The sequence below is a fragment of the Tenrec ecaudatus genome, chromosome 2, assembly GCF_050624435.1.
Source record: "Tenrec ecaudatus isolate mTenEca1 chromosome 2, mTenEca1.hap1, whole genome shotgun sequence".
NCBI classification, from domain to species: Eukaryota; Metazoa; Chordata; class Mammalia; order Afrosoricida; family Tenrecidae; genus Tenrec; species Tenrec ecaudatus.
Genome location: NC_134531.1, coordinates 179,710,276 through 179,726,578, shown reverse-complemented (window position 1 = coordinate 179,726,578; position 16,303 = coordinate 179,710,276).

Below are 16,303 nucleotides of genomic sequence, written 5' to 3'. Positions count from 1 at the left end.
AAACAAAAAGAACCCCGTTAATCCTCTCTGGCAATTTCTGTGTTTTATCTAATGATCCCTAATATATGAGGATAAACAGAACCCATTCCAAATTATTTGGTTATAATTAAGAGATTCGCTTAAAAAAAAGCATTTCAATGATTTTCTTTTATTCAGTCTGTTCAGATACAAATAAGCTTCAAATGCAGACCTTATCCCTATGGCTTATGGGTTTGTTTGGTTTAGTAGTAGGACTATTACTTTTAGATGGCCACAAGAACTGACCCCCTTGGAAATTCTGTCTACTGGAAAGTTTAGGAAGTATTATTTGCCCACTTCACTTCCTTGAAACAAAAGACCAAGCAGCCACTTGAGTGGGATGTGCCTGGAAGTGGTCTCTAGTTGCTCCCAGTAGAGATTCCTTCGTTAAGCTGATGTCAACAAACCACTACACTCAGGGCCATCCTGATCCCATGCCCTCTGAGTCACAGCACTCCTAGAGGACAGGGAGACCCGCCCTGGGGGTTAACAGGACTGGAACGCTTCGTGGGATGAGAAAGCCCCAGTTTTCTCCCGCTGGAGTGGTTGGCATCTTTGAACTGTGGAGCTTGTGATTAGCAGTCTAACACATAACCACTATGCCACCAGAGCTCCTTAATTTGGTATTCTGATAATTACAGTGTTTGTTTAATTCAAACTTTTGTTCTCAGTGGGGATAAGGAAACGCCAACTCCCAGGGCCCCTCTGCTTGCCTCTCTGTCTCTGACTTCTCAACTGTCTTAACTGTTACCATTGCCAAATAGCCATAGTCTAAATTACCTTTTTCAACCTCTACCATTTGAAGTCTTGTAAGTGAAAATATTTTTTATCGTTCTTCTGTATCCTTCTCTAATAATAGCTTTCTTAAGAAACAAAATTATGAAGTACATCAAATAAAAGTCTGCTGTTTATGCAAAGAGTCGTATTTATAATGTTAAATTACATATAAGAGGTATGGGAACAGGATAGACTTGGAATATCTTCTAAAATACACATAGCACACATACATAACTATCTATGTTCACCTAAGTGAATAAATAAAAAAGCTGTGATACAGTCATACTGTGGAATCACATTCCAAGGTAAAAAGAAATAAACTCTCCAGTGTGAAAAGATGGGGACAAACCTCCGATGTATATTGCCAAATGGATAAAGTCATTCTGAAAAAAGCTACCTACTACCAGATTCCACTTACTGGCATTCTGAGAAAGTGAGGGAATAAAAAGACCAGTGGTTGCCATGGGTTTCCAGGGGAGAGTGGAATTTGGGGGATGAATGGGTTGAGCATAAGTGATTTTTCAGGGCACCAAGACCGCTCTGTATAGTTCTGTAATGACACATGACATCATGCACTTGCCAAAGCTCATAGACCCACACAGTAGGAACAGCCAGCCTGACTGTAACATATGAATTTCAGATAATAATACAGGAAGTTCTCCACCTTACAACACATTTGTGGTAAAATGAACCACACTCACGGCTCTGTTTTATTGTTTTATTTTCTATTAGTAATATGTACTGAATACAAGGTTGCAGTATGTGATGTACTGCTGCCATCATTCTCAGATATGCCCCCCGAAATATTCACTGCTATTTACACAGCTACGTATGAAAACTACCCCAAATAGCATCCAGTGGTTGTGGAAGCATCTTAGTTCAGGTGCAGGTCTCCCCGTGGCAATTCCAAAATAGGCTGTTTTACTTACATTGCATCTGCAGAATAGAACCCCTTTGTAAGTTGGGGACTGCCTGAAATGTGGCTACATTGATTTAGCAGTTGAAACAAATACATCACACCAATACAAGATGGTAAACATAGGGAAATTGGCCAAAGGTGAGGAAGTATTTGGGAAATTTTGCTCAAATTTTCTATAAACTTACAACTGTTCTTTAAAAAAATAGTAATTAACTTCAAATATGTGTGCAGGTATACACCCTATAGGAGACCCTACAGGGGACAAACAGTAAGGGTGCAGGTATGAGTCAAAAATGCGGTGGTTTGCACATGGAGAAGTAGGCCCGGTGATGCAATTCTGAAAGGTGGCAAACTTGAAACTCCTGGGCAGCAGTCCGACTCTGGACAGACGGGTCTCCACGAGTTGTAACTGACGTGAGAGCAACAAATAAGAGCAGTAAGCGAAGCTGACTGCCGAGGTGATAGAGGGACTAGGGGACGCAAGCTACCAAGCTTTGGGTTAGCTGCCTAGGGCGTTCACCACCACCCTGCTGGCTCCTTTCCTGAGGAGGAACTGCTCCTCTGGGTCCATGGCCCCTAAGCCCTGAGGCTACCTTGGCATCTGCCCATTTTCTTGTCCAATTCTCTAGACTGACAAGATTTCTTAAAATGAAGTGTTTGGTGTTTTTGTTGTTGCTTAAGTTAGTCAAAGCCATTTTGCGTTGTTTCAACCAAACAACTCAAAAAGTTTTGATAGAGCGATAAAATCCCCCGTGTTAATAGCCAAAGTAGAAACTGTTCATTATCGTTTTTGCTGAATTGCCTTGGTGCAACTTAACTCCACATAACTTAATTTTACTTGAAAGGTAGTTACTTATTAGCGTCAACGTCTTCACTCATGTTCAACAATCACAAAGAAGTGAAATCTAGTACATTCACAGGTGCTGATGCAGCCAGAGTCCGTCCCAGTCCCAAGCAGGCCTATGGAATACTGAGCCCTGAACTATATGATCTCATAATAATCTTGACCTTGCAGGCTGCTTGTGTTAGATCAGGTTGACTAGAGAAGCAAATCCAGTGACATTCATATGTGTGTAAGAGAAAACTTTATATCAAAGAGCAATTATATACTGAGAAAATACTCCACCCCAGTCCAGCTCAAATCCTTAAGTCTGATATTAGCCCATATGTCTGCTACTAGTCCATAGATTCCTTTTTAGACTCACACAGCAGGTGCAATATTGTTGAATGCAGGAGGATAACAGGTGGATCCCGTGGCAGCAAAAACTTCTCAGCCCTGGTGCAGATCTCCAAGTGGCTCCTCCAGCTCCAGAGCTCTGCCTGCTATCAGCATGGCTCCAGGTGGCTTGTCAACAAGAATGTGACACAGAGACAGGGTGTGTCCTGCCTCCAAGGATGAAGAGAGGAGTTCCCAGAATCCTCAGGAGAAAGTCAGGCCCACACAGCAGGATCCTTGGCTACGACCTGCTTGATAGACTAGACTCCACCCCTTTGCTCAAGTTGCCAGAAGATTACGCAATTGCCACACTCATATATCCACCACCTTATTTACCACCTATCTTCCTTTACTAGCAAAAGATAATTGGTGTCAAGTCAATTTTGACTTATGGAGATTGTGCTCCACTGAATTTTTAAAGGCTGATTTTTTGGAAGTAGATCGCCAGGCCTTTCTTCCCAGGAGCTTCTGGGTGGCTTTGAACAGCAAGTCTTTGGGTTCGCAGACAAACACGTAACCATATGCACCGCCCAGTAGCTCTCCATTTACCAGACCAAGGCAAATAAATTAGTAACATTTGCCAACTAAGAATAAACACCTCTGCTTGGGAATATTTTAATTTTGATAAACATTTTTAAAATTCTGGTTGTTACGATTATTCTTTTTCACTTTAAACTGCTTGTTTGTTACCATTTTCTAAATTTTTTTCTGGTCATTATCACTTGAGATAGTTTATTGTGCCAGCCTGGCCGATAAACACAAGTGGGATTAATTGAGGAGCAGAGAGATAAATGGCTCCCTGAGCCTCACCTTTCTTGTCTTTCACTCTTTGATCATCGGACCAGCGTGGCTGCCTTGCTTGTTCTGTGCCTCAATTTACAGGCTACACTACCTGTGGGACGCCTAGCAGGTGACTGTATCGCTGTAAGTTGAGATCCCTTTAAGACCACTCGAATAAAATTTATGTCTCCGGAGCTGAGGACTGAAAGTTGGTGACCTGTGTGGTGGTTGGTGACCTGCCTTGCTGTTTGCTGCCTGTGCTGGGATAGCCTAGCTCTCTCTCTCTCTCTACAAAGGACTACCTGACGGCCCTCAAGACTTGAAGGACTGCCAGTGTCTCACAACTCTCTCACGGGAGTGAGTTGTACTGAGCTATTTGTACTGCTTTATAATTTACCTGTTCATTTCTGGTATTATCTATCTATCTATCTATCTATCTGTCTATCTATCTATCTTATATAATTTAACAGTTCATTTCTTGTGTTATACATCTATCTATCTTTATAAATGTGTGTATATATATATTTATTTATATCTGGTTTTGTCTCTCTAGAGAATCCTGTCTAACACATCATTTAAAAAACAAACCCAAAAGGGTGTCTTCCTTTTTCCTTTCTAATTTCCATTTTTCTGTACTTTGGCAGAAAGTTTTCCATCACTGTGTTGATGGCCTGAAGTTCATTTTGATGAGAGCAAGCTTCACAATTGTTATTCACTAAATCTTTTTCTCATTTCTAATTGACTTCACTCATTGGAGTCCGTCTTTTCTCTCTTATTAACCACAGAATCCCTAAATGACCTTGTTCAGTCTCAATAAATGATCCAATCACTCACTTTACTAATGTCTCAGGATGTGAAATTCATCTCTTCCTGTTGTCTTGAATTTTAAGCCTAGGTTCTTGGCTGTGAACAGCACAGTAGTTGCCAAATACTCCCCTATTCTAAAGAGAGATGCTAAACTAACTGCACAGGATTTGGAAAGTATATAACTCAAAACCAATTCTGCTAGAATTGGCCCACCACCACCCACTGAATGTGTAAAAGACTGAGGCTTAAGAGATCATAAGGGAATTTCCTTGGACAGAACAATTGAAATATATGGCATCTTGCCCTTTCTCCTCACCTTAAACCAAGTGAAAAGCTTTTTTTATAAAAGACCTTCAAGGAGTCCTTGTTATTGTATCTATGGAGCTGGAGAAGCTAAGGTCAGAATGTAGCTGTTGCCCGGTGAATGTGGAAGGCAAAAGGTTGTGCGTGCAGCGACCCGCTTTACAGCAAAGAGAAGCAAGAATGCTGCACCACTAAGCAGAAGCACCTCTACAAACGGTTGTCAAGGATGCACATTTCCTGAACAATAACACCACCCTGGAGCTAGCTCAGGGTCCCTGCATGATGCAAATGATTAAGTGCTGGCTTACTAACTGAAAGGTTGGGGGTTCCAATCCTTTTAGGGGTGCCTTCCAAGAAATGTCTGGTGATCCAAAAGGTCAGTCATGAAAATTCTTTCGAACAGTTATATCCTTAAATGTGTGGGGTCACCATGAGTCAAAATGTGCTTGATGGCAGCTGGTTTGTTGCTCCTTTATTTGGTTTGAAGGTAGACTATCGGTCAAGGATCATCTTAGAAGAGTCTCTATCCTAAAGCTCTATATGAAGGGATAAAGCAGAGTAATGGAAAACCCACAGCCCCCAAAAGGAAGGAAAGATTGAGTTGGCCAGATGAGAGTCTTTATCTTTACTCTAGGAACTGAAATTGGGGCTTCTCAGTAAATGAAACTCAATAGACGGTGTCAAGAGATTTAAGGACAGAAATGTACATCTTCTTTGAGAAGATAACAAAAACATATGACTTTTTTTCCCCAGAAAAATAAGCTAACTTTCTTTAGTCCCCTCTACCAGACCAGACCAGACCATCTGAAATGGGGAGACATTTAACATTCAGTAAATAAGAAGGTCAAACTTTACATTGCATGGTAATAAAACAAGACTTATTAATAAAAATTATTTTTAGACTGAAAGAGACCATAAACAACAACAATGGTACTGTGATAAGATTTCACTCAAAGCATGGAGAAATAAGTGAAGAAATAAATATCAGGTTTGTAGGGCCATAGAAGAAGGCATAAAGTTGCTTACTAGATTCACCTTTCAAAATCCAAACTATCTAATGAACGATACACTGAGATGATTTTTCTATGCACTACTTCAGTCTATTTCCAGTTCTTCTTAAATGTTACTCTTTGCTCATTTTACACTTTCCTTGTTTTCAGATGACTTCTAAGAACCTGTGGATAAGATCAGTTATCCCTATTAATTTCTTCTTCCTCATCCTCATACATCCTCCAAATGATTTTTCTTCTGAATTGGATTCCAAGATATTGCATCTACTGTATTTCCCATTACGATTGTGTCTGAGTCTCCTTTGCTATTTTTTAACCACCCATTTCTGCTGGTCCTCTAGGCTGTTTTCATTCCTTCTGCTGTCAACCACCCTCCTTAACCAGTGCTTCTCAACCTGTGCGTCATGACCCCTTTGGGGTCAGACGACCCTGTCACAGGGGTCGCTCGAGTCATAGCAGTAGCAAAATGACAATTATGAAGTAGCAACGAAAATATTTTTGTGGTTGGGGGACATCACAACATGAGGAACTGTATTACAGGGTCGTGACATTAGGAAGGTTGAGAACCACTGCCTTTATAACTTCCCATACCATTTTCTTTTAACTCCTATAACTACATTTCCAGCTTTGGATATTACTGCTGGAGTTCAAGATTCAGAGTTTGAATGCTTGCCAGTTACCCCCATATTCTTATTTCTAGATTAATTTTCCTAAATTTGGCTTCTAGACTGAAACCCTACCCTATCTTTTAAGGGCAGCTCAAACATCACCTCGTTTGTATCTTCCTCTTCTGTAAAGCAAGGGATGCACGAAATGCCCTTCGCTGCTGTCATAATCAAAGCAGTGGGCATTTGTTTGCTATCTCCATATTCTAGGCTCAGCAGGGAGAGGGTGACCATGTGGCTTAATCAGTTCGTACCTTTCCAGGCACTTAGTATGATTCTGCAGTTTTGTATTTCTAAAATTAGAACATTTATGATCCCTTCAAAATTGAACTGGAGAAAGAACTGGAGTGGAGACAGTAGTGGTGGGGTATGGAGATGACAGCATTTTTCAAAATATCTGTTCCAATATTTAAAGCTTAAATAAGAAGGGCCAGCAGTCAGAATGCATCGAAACTAGGTATAGGACCTAAGCAGTCTCCTTCTCCCTTCCGTGTAGCCTTATCTGTTTTCTTAAACAGATATTTTATTTGGTTTTGAAAATGATCAATCTTTTTTCTTTTTCCTGAATAAATTGCAAACTTTATGAGGGCAAAGACTTTGCCCAATGAGCACAAACAATTCAGTGTAATAGATCCTGGAGTTGGGCTCCATTTCAGAGTTCAAACTAAGTAAATGCAACGAGGGAGTGATAATGAATCAGCCTACAATACCCACATGCGCACACAGATCTACATGGCTATGCTTGTCTAATAAACTTGATTTGATATCACAAAATGAAACATTTGATGGACATACTCCTTCACAAGTGATGTATCAAAACGAAAAAACAAAATTCTTTTGTCTTATAAAAATGAGCCATGGTCAGCTGCATATACTCTCCTGAGTTCTGATTCCTGATTCTTGATTGCTTCCATGACAACCATGTCATTTCACTGCCAGAATATCTTATAAACAGTTAAGATGAATGGAAATATATGCATGCCTTCCTGAAATTAATTGTTAGAAAGGAGAGAGAGAGAAGGAGGGAGAAGTTGAAGTTATTCATTTGGTGAGCTCCGTTTCACACGGACAAAAGACAACTTCGCTGACTAAGCCCTCTCCACATGGGTCACATTTCATATGCTGTTTATTCTTGCTTAGAAGTCGCCTGTAGATATTCTCTGGACAACTGGTTCATGTCTATTCCAGTAGAATATGAACTTTCACAGTTCTAATCCTCTACTTTTTCTCTTTTATTGAGTTCCTGCTATGTGCCAGACATTCTGCTTCATTTCCATATGTGTGATCACCTGTAATCTTTACAAAATTAACTTTCCAGATGAAGAAATGAAGTCTCCAGACAGTTAAGCAATGCATTCATAGTAAGGGATGGAAATGGTCTTACAATAAGATCAGTTGGTCTTGATCGTTGCCCTTTTCCCCCCTCTTTCATACCTCTTAAAAATCTATCCTACCCAATTATGTATTGTGTTGCATTATGATCATTGTTCTCAGCTCTTTACCCTTGTCCCTTCACTCCTATTGCTATATGACATTGTCTTTCTCCTATTCAAGGCAGAGGGTGGCTCAAATGATTCAGTTGCTTGGTTACCAGACCAAAGGTAGAAGGTTTGACTGCACCCAGAGTTGCCACAGAAACAAAGGCTGGTGAAGCGCCTTTAAAATCGTGGCCACTGAAAAGAGTAGAGTTCCACTGTGACACATGCAATCTTCCTATGACTCGGACGCTAGTCAGTGGCATTTGGTACTGGTGCATATTGTTGCTTCATTATTGTCTGCCTGGGCCATGGGGTGTTTCATAAGTGGAGTCTTTGAAAACGTAACCGTGTATTCATCTCATCTTTAAGAGGGATTGAGTGTCTCTCCTGACTCCTTCCGTGTATCTGCCATCACCATGGTAATAACATGTCCTAGAGAGCACCTTGAACCAAGAAGAGTAAGAAAGACTCGGAATAGAGTTTTATGGAACCTATTGCTTTGTGCCAAAACAATCAGAGCAAAGGCTAGGTCATCCAATTCCGGGAAAGCCCATACACAAATAAGCAGGGATAAATAACCATTGATTTAAACCATTGAGGTTTGGAGTGACTTACTGTACAGACTTACTATAGCAATAGCTGATACATTCATGATAATTCTTTGTAACAATTGTACATAATTTCCTTTGCCAGTTTATACTCATATATTCCAGAGTTGTTCATAGGCTCTGGAAGTAATTTTGTTTTTAACCCCAACAATAACAGATACAGTACCTGGTGGGGTACTAACGATATGTTGAATAAAAATATTTTTTCTACTTCTCTAAGTGTGTTGGTATTGAATGTCTCTGCAATTTAAAAGACCAGTAACATTAAATCCCATAAATCTCATATTGGAGGAAAAAATATTTACACTGAGTTCCCCACTCATCCTATTTTTCTTGAGAAGACTCTGAAGTATTCCTTTTCAAAATGTCAACATCAAGCAATATTATAGTAACAAATAGTGAAGAGTTTCACAATACTGGTGTAAGCTTTTTAGAAAGGCAGTGATACCCAATGGAAAGATCACAGACTCGGTACTAGAGCCCAATTATTGTACTCCTTGGGAAGGCCCACTTGGAAGAAGTCCACAGAGCTCTGTGAGCTCAAGCTTCTCTCACATTGGGGCTGTGATTCTTAGGTGCTATTCCATTGGTTCTGGCTCACTGTGACTCTGGGCAAGCAGAACAAAACACTGTCTGGTGCTGCGTCATTCTCACAAGCATGACATCCCTGTTATATTTGAACTAATTGCTGCAACTACTGTGTGAATTCCTCTTATTGAAGGTCTTCCTTTTAATCACCAGGACTCCACTTTACCAAGCATGATGCCCTTCTCCAGGGCCTTGTCCCTCCTAATAACGTGTCCAGAGTACGTAGATGAAGTTTTCCATCCTCAAGTCGAAGGAGCACGGTGATTGCATTTCTTCCAAGACATATTTTTCTGTTCTCTGGCAGTCCATTAAGTGGGGATAATAGTACCATTCCTCACAGGATTTTCAGGCAGATCAGAAATCATGATATCCAATAATGCTAATAAATTAATAAAAATTACTAAATTTTGAGCATCTATGCATACTATATATATTACAGATTTTTAAAGTATCTAATATATACATTATATATAATATATATATATATACACACTCACACACAAAATCCACTTTGTTGTAGCACACAAATTTTTATTTAATGTTACACAAGCTATAATATTTGCATAAACTGAAGAAATAAAATTCAAGACAAACTTCAAATAAATTTTACGCATGCAGCTAAATTGGGGGCTGACCTTCAAATGGTTGAATTCCCTTTTTCCATCCATTAACATTGGCTTGTGGGGTAGGAAAGTTTTGAAAAATAGACCCACAAATTCTCTGCTGCTCAGCCTTTAAGAAATGGAATTTAACGTATCTGCTTTTGAATATGGGCTGGACAGGGTGACTTGTTTCCCGAGAACAGGCTATCGCAGGAGTAGGAAGAGAGGAGTTCTGTGTTGGCTTCCAAAAGACCACGGCTTCCACATTGGGTGTTCTCACACTCTCTTATCTTCTTGGGTCCTTTCTCGTTTTGAAACGTCATCTGTCACGCAGGTGCTCATTTGCTGAGGAAAAGAGACACTTAACCAGGGGCCAGTGAGGCTGAAGCCTACTAACAGTCACACGAAACACCTGGAAATGGAGTCTCCAGTCCCATGCAGATCTCGAGAAGCCAATAGCAGACAGCTAACCTCATAATGCCTAACGCATTTTGGGGAGTCCTGCCTAGTTTCTTCTTGTTACTTACAGAATAGTGTGAAGGAGAAAGATTATACTCTTCAACATCAAAGAGGTGAACCTTTATCGTTTTTCAAATCTCAGTTATTTCAGACAGTAAACAATTCTAAACGACGAATCGGCTTCTCAGTTGAAAGAGAGAGTATCCGGGACAATGCTAGGAAAACAGGTCTCAAGTTAAAGCCAATGGTGTAAGTACACATTTATGAGATTTCAGAAAGTGCTATGATGGCACCTCAGAGTTCTGCTAGGTCAGGCAAATGACCCTGGATGGAAAGCACTGGTGCCCCACAGATCCTCCCTAGCAAGCTACAGGGCTGCCAGGGGTCTTGGTCATGTCTCTCCATGGACTTAGAATGGTCTTGAAACAAGGAGGCCTTTTTTTCAAGAGATTGATGGGCCTGACTTTTAAACCAATAAAGGGATTCTCATGGTGATTCAAGAAGATAAACAAGAGTTTTCAAAGAATTATAATATGCAAAATGTCTTCACCTTGACCTGAAAAGGGTAGTGTATTAGTACTTTAGAGAAACAAATCTACAGAAACTCATGTATAAGAGAGAGTTTCATATAAAAGTTAAGTGCGCATCAAGAAAACATCCCAACCCAGTGCTGCCCAAGTCCATAATTCCAACGTTAACCCATAAGTCTACCACCAATCCACAAAGTCCTCCTCCATCTCAAAAAACACACACTATGATGCTGACCGCAGGAGGAAAGCCGAATCAGTGAACTTGTAAGCATCTCATCGCTGACAGGGTCTCCACACAGCTGCTCCAGCACCCAGGGCTGCATCGGTGTAGCTCCATGTGGCTTCTCCTCAGGGATGTCTTGCAGGAAGTGAACCTTTCAGGGAATTGGCTAAGGCAGCTGCACCCTGGTCCAACCACCAGAAAGCAAGAGACCTGAGGACCAAGAGGTGAGGCTCACTGAGCCATTGATCCCTCTGCTCTTCAATTAACCCCACATGTGTTTATCAGCCAGGTTGGTACATTAAACTAACTACATCAGCCAGTAACAATAAAAGTCAAGAAGCATGTGGATACCCAAAATTCAACAAGCAGGAAGCAGACTGATAATACTGTTCAGATGCAAACGTGTATTGCACATTAAGTGAAAGGAATGGGGACATGGAGGTCCATAAAGAATTATGCTTAAGTCCTGAGAGATAATCAGTGAGTTTACAGCATTTTCCCACATGAATTGCAAAATAGCTATCAACCACTGACCCTTTAGGGAGCCCTGGTAGACTAGTGGGTTACACAAGGTCAGTAGTTTAAAAACACCAGCTACTCTGGAGAAGGGAAATGAGGCTTTTTGCTGCCTTGAAGATTTACAACCCCAGAAACATGGAGTGGGCAGTTCTCCTCTGCTGCTTAGGGTCATTCCCACTTGGACTTGACTCAAGGACAGTGAGTTATGGTTTTGAATTTTACATTGGGGTTCAAAGAGTTTGTAGAAAAAAGATCTATATTATCTTTAATTCTATTTTCCACAAACATCATGAAGCCCACAAGTATCTACCACTTCTGGATGGAGAGACATCTATAGTAGGTCTCTTAAGCCCGCCTAACCACTAGCGTCTGTGAGTATTAAAGGTCAGTATCTTGCCTCTAGTTTCCTGGACCTCCAGGAATCATGCTGGTGGAGCTTCACATATGGAAATCAATCCATAGGCTCTTACCCACCTCTGAGATCAATTTAGACGATAGGATTCTGGAACTTTAGCTAAGACTGTGATGGAGAGAAATTTGTAGTGGATTTTGGAGGAGGGAATATGTACACGTGGGAAGAATGTAAATAAATTGTAGATCTAGCACAAATTTGTTTGTTTTTCAAAGAGGTCCACAAATTCTATGACACTCATCTCTTTAAGAGGTAGCGGTGAATTATTCTTTCTTGGGAATGGGTTGGTCGCGGTAGCTTTTTGCTAAGAAACAGGAGTGAGAGTGAGAGTATTCCAGTGTATCTGTGGTAGTTGCATAATCTGGCGTCCATTTGGGACTTGAAAAGAGTAAGTGTGAAGGGGTGAAGTCTAATCTGTCAGTCGGATCATAGCCAAGGAGGCCTCTCTGTGTGCATGGCTTTCTCCTGATAATTCTGGGAATTCCTGAATTTCCTCCTTGCAGATGTGAGAGACTCTCTCTGCTTTCTCCCTGAGGGATACTCAACTGATAAGACACATGTCACTATGCTGATAGACCCCATGCCCTGGGAACTGGAGGAGCCACAAAGAGACCTCTGCCAGCACTGAGATGCATACAATGCCACTGGATCCAAAGACTTGTTATTGCACTCGGCGTCATTATATGTGTCATGAATCCGAAGAGGACTTTATACATTGGTATCTGACATATCGGCTAATATTACACTTATGGGCTTGGACTGGACTGAGTTGGGATGCTTTCTTTGTGTGTGTGTGGGGGGGAAGCTCTCTTAATGTACAATTACCCATTATATTAAACTCTCTCTTATACAGATAGATATTTCATGTCTACGAATTTGCTTCTCTAGTCTACCTGGCCTAACACAGTATCAGTTTAGGGTATACAATAATCTTGGGTGTTTTATCTTTCTTCCATTCCAATCTTCATCAATCCATCATTCTGGGGACAGCTAACTGCTTTGGAAAGCAGAAGCACGAAGAAGAATTGAGCATCAAAGTCTCAGGCCCACAGCCAATGAAGAAATGAGGGCTACCAACGGAGAATGAGTGGAGGTCGAAGCCTAGCCTCTGGTTCCAGTGGAGCCATTACACGACACTAGCTGTAGCTGTTGTTTGATAGCCACCTCATCAGAGATCCCGGGAAATCACTCAGAATCACCCAGGACAGAGGTTCTGATTCCTGCTTTTGATAAGGCTTCAGATAATAAATGATTATTGATTTAAACTGCTAATTAATGGGGATCATAGCTTATACAGCAAAAGATAATACGAAGAAAACTTAAAAATCCCACTATAGGGTACATCATGTTATCCTAATTCTCTAAATAAAAAGAATCCAAAAGGAGCTAAAAGATTTCATAAAGCACATGGCTAATAAATGGTAGGCTAAGGATTTTAATTTGCATCTATGTGGTATCATCGGTAAATAAATATAAGGTTAGTAGAACTTGAAGATAAAACATACCAAAGCCACAGCCCTTTATAAAATACACAGGGCATACACCTAAGTTCAGCAACGTCGTACAGAACTACCCTCTGCTTTAGGAATCCCTGCATGTCTGGACAGGCCAGGAGATGTGCGGGAGATGCTGCAATCTATAAGCCACGAGGGCCAGGACCCCTGGCAAAAGGAGGGGAGCCCTGACTTCCCCACTGCTTCCAGCTTCCCCAATTATGTTAATTGAACCAGAACTTGGCTTCCTGGCAATAGAGCTAGTGAGGCATTTGGCACACTGTAGAATTTAAGTTCAAAAGTAAAATTGCTTAATGAATGCACACCCTACTCCTTATTCATTATGCAAAGTCGGGTTGTAGAGTTTTTCAATATGTACTCTAATTCCCTTTAAGAAACGGGATTCCACGTTCCTCATATTAGTGCAGGGGGAAAGAGAAAGAGGATATTCAGCTGGAAAGGGCTCTGAGGTCAGTTAGAAATACTCTGCTGTGTTTCTCAAAAGAAGATATAATCCCCTTTTCCCAGCTATTGTGTTTCATGCGGTTGAGGGCTGACGGCTGTAAAACACAGCACCTCCCCTTCGACTTTTCCATATAACTTGATTAGACAGGAATAATCTCTTATGCTTTCATGCACAAATTTAGGAGTGACCCAGAACAAACGAGTTTCCTTCATCACCATAGCAACCAGGACTATGGAAAAATGCCACTCACTAGGCTATGCAAGTCAGATTTCATTCCTTTGATGTTAATTAACAAATTGCTCTCAGAAAATCAATGCGTTCCCTGTTTCTCTCTCAATGTTTGGTGCTATCTATTTTTTAATGCTTGCTCCAGTGGGATGATATAGGCTTGGGGGGTGAGGCAGTGAGCAAAGGAAGCCATCCCCTTCTCCTGGAGTGAGGAGGAGGAGGCGAGGAGGAATGTGGCAGTGCCAGGGCACCACCCACTCAGACAGCTCTGGCACTGAGAGGCAAACCCAAACACATGTTTCCATGCTAGACGGGTTTCCTCCCTCTGGGAAAATGGTGGCAGCTCCCTTCCCGGCCAGCGAAGGGTGGGGGAGAAATAGAAACTCAGCACAAGGTCTATCACAGAGACGGTTGCTTCTTGCTCAACTCTAAATATAGCTTCCTTTTGTCTCATAATCTGCCCCAGGAATTATGAGATGTCTCAAGAACGATTTGGTGATTTTTTTTCACTCAAAGTCTTAAAAATATGCTAGCCCTTCACCACCAGAAGTTCTATATCTAGAGAATTAATGGAAGGAAATAAAGAGGTGTCCACAAATGAATGCATGTGGACACACATCACAGTGATGTTTATAATACATTTATAAAAGTGGACACATTGGAAACATCAGTGAAGGGTTAAAGTCTCCACAATGTATATTTAGAAAAATCAAATATGATTTATTAGGTGGTAAGTTTTTAAGTAGGTTTAAAACAGACTGATGAGTTGACACATCAAAGAAATGATTGAAGACAGCAAGCAACAGCTTCAGAAACTTGTGTGTCTGTGATAGAGCATACAATGAACTTGACGGAAGTATATGCATATGTACATGTAAGACTCACTCAAATCAGGTGTGCACCTCTCTTTTTAAATAGACAAGAGTTTGTTCAAAGACATCATACCACTAGTCCCCCAAAGTGTTTCTGATCTGTTCATTTTAATGTGATGTGAGATATCAATTTAAAGAAGGTATATTTTGTATTGGTTTAATTTATGTATTGATAAAACATTAGAAACTGACATTCTCAAGCATAGTAGGTCTTCTAGAAGAAAAAAAAACATACTTGAAAACCTTTATCTAATCATAAGCAGCCAAAATTATGTCTAGATAAAACGATGCAAGGGTCAGAAAAACAGCCTATATATCATTGGGGAATCTTTCCAGCTCCAGGATTAAACCTAAAAATATAAACAAAATTTATGAACAGCAACCAGTTTAAAATAAGTTTTTGAATAATAGCGCCATTTCACTGAGTTTTCTGAAAATGAGGACCTGTGCTAATTCAACAATAGTTTACCAATAAAGTACCTATTTATATAAACTATAGTTTATCTGAAGGGCTTGATAAGCTATCTAAAGCCTGTCCTTGGTCCAAGGAGCATTCAGGTAGTTACCAACATAGACTTTAGTCACTTCCGACTGTACTTCCTACCAGCCTTTCTTTGGTACATTTTATCTTCATCTCAAAAATACTGCCATCAAATCGATTCGGACTCATAGCGACCCTACACCACAGTAGAATTTCCTGTGTAAGTTTCCAAGGCTGTAAATCTGGACGGTGGAAATGGAAAACTCATGTTTCTCCCCTGGAGTGGCTGGTGAGTTCCCCATGTTGACCTTGTGGTGATGCACTGTGTCTTCAAAGCACCTGGTACCATTAGTCATATGTAGTCTATGAAACATGGAATTTACTGATGTTAGCATTCTCAGATGTAATGTTTTCAACCCCCAAAGAAAAATAAAAACTTGATTTATAAAGGGATCCTTGATGAACCAACTCCAAACTAAGCACGCTGCCTTTGAGTGGGCTCTGAAGAGCTCAGCAATCATGCATGCTACCATGGGATCATGCAGGCAATCATGCCAACCCTGCTCTTTAGGTGTTCCCAAGGGATCTAATCCCTACCAGGGCACACTGCCACATCATTTCCCTTGGAGCAACCGGGGTCTGACACTGTTGGTTAGCACTTTAATTCTCCAACCATTGTGCCCACAGGACTTCTGAAAAGATTGATAATCAAAGGCGGTTATAATGAATACCGAAAAAGACAGAGAGAAAGAAAAGTATCTGACTTACGTGAAAAGCAACTGGCGATTTAGTGGTTGTGGGAACAAACCCCATAATAAAATGGGGACTCCCTGTGGTTGGAAAACCAGT